The following is a 1,126-nucleotide window of genomic DNA, read 5'->3' as shown; positions in this document are numbered from 1 at the left end:
GGATGATCTCGATCTCCTGACCTCGTGATCCGCCCGTCTCGGCCTCCCAAAGTGCTGGGATTACAGGCTTGAGCCACCGCGCCCAGCCATTTTTTTCATCTTTTGACTTTAAATCTTTTTATATCAGTATAGTTAAGGGTTGTCTTTTGTAAGCAGTGTAGAGCTGGGTCTTCCTTTTTTTTTTTTTGTGAGATGGAGTTGCACAGGCTGGAGTGCAATAGCACTATCTCAGCTCACTGCAACCTCCGACTCCCGGGTTCAAGCGATTCTCTTGCCTCAGCCTCCCGAGTAGCTGGGATTACAGGTGACCGCCACCACACCTGGCTAATTTTTTGTATTTTTAGTAGAGACGGGGTTTCGCCATGTTGGCCAGGCTGGTCTCGAACTCCTGACCTCAGGTGATCTGCCTACCTCAGCCTCCCAAAGTGCTGAGATTACAAGTGTGAGCCACCTCGCCCGGCCTAGAGTTGGGTTTTTAATCTTTTTATATACTTTGAAATTCTTTGACTCTTAACTGAAATCTTTACCTTTACATTTAATGTAATTTCTGATATCTTTGTGTTTAAATCTGTATCTTAACACACGCTTCCGATTTGTTCCATTGTTTCTGTTTCCCCTTCTCCTGCCTTCTGTACTCATTTTAATGCTCAGTGGTTACCCTAACAATTACAACATGAATCCTTGACTTATCAAAATCTAATATAAATGGATACTTTTACCTTGTCTCACACAATTAAAGGACCTTAGAAGGCTTAAACTCCATTTACTCTTTTCCAGCTTTTATGCCACTGTTGTCGTGTATTTCAATTCTGTATATGTTTAATTAGTTAATATTCATTGATATGTATACATGCATTTATATTGTCTTTGCTCTTCATTCTTTCCTGAATCTCTAAGTTCCCTCCTGAGATCATTTTCCTTCACCTTGAAGAACACCCTGTAGACTGACAACTGCCCATGACTACGCTGGGCCTTGTAGAAAACTACGGTTTTTGTGGACAAGAGTGACCATGACACTGTAAATCAACTATTATTAACTTCCCTTAAGAAAAGGGAAGATTTCTTTCAAAAGATTCCTGTTTTTACTTGCATGGCAGTATTTTCACTTACTACCTGATTTTATCAG

General features: G+C 40.8%; 1 pseudogene; it reads right to left on the bottom strand.

Annotated features, from left to right (window-relative positions):
- LOC105505454 overlaps positions 1-959 on the bottom strand; it is an 8,655-nt pseudogene extending 7,696 nt beyond the window's left edge.
- Between the last annotated feature and the right edge of the window lie 167 nt (positions 960-1,126).

This window comes from Colobus angolensis, unplaced genomic scaffold (genome assembly GCF_000951035.1).
Source record: "Colobus angolensis palliatus isolate OR3802 unplaced genomic scaffold, Cang.pa_1.0 Scaffold125, whole genome shotgun sequence".
Classification (NCBI taxonomy): Eukaryota; Metazoa; Chordata; class Mammalia; order Primates; family Cercopithecidae; genus Colobus; species Colobus angolensis.
Note: the sequence above shows the minus strand (reverse complement) of the source record. Positions and strands in the feature narration are given on the sequence as shown.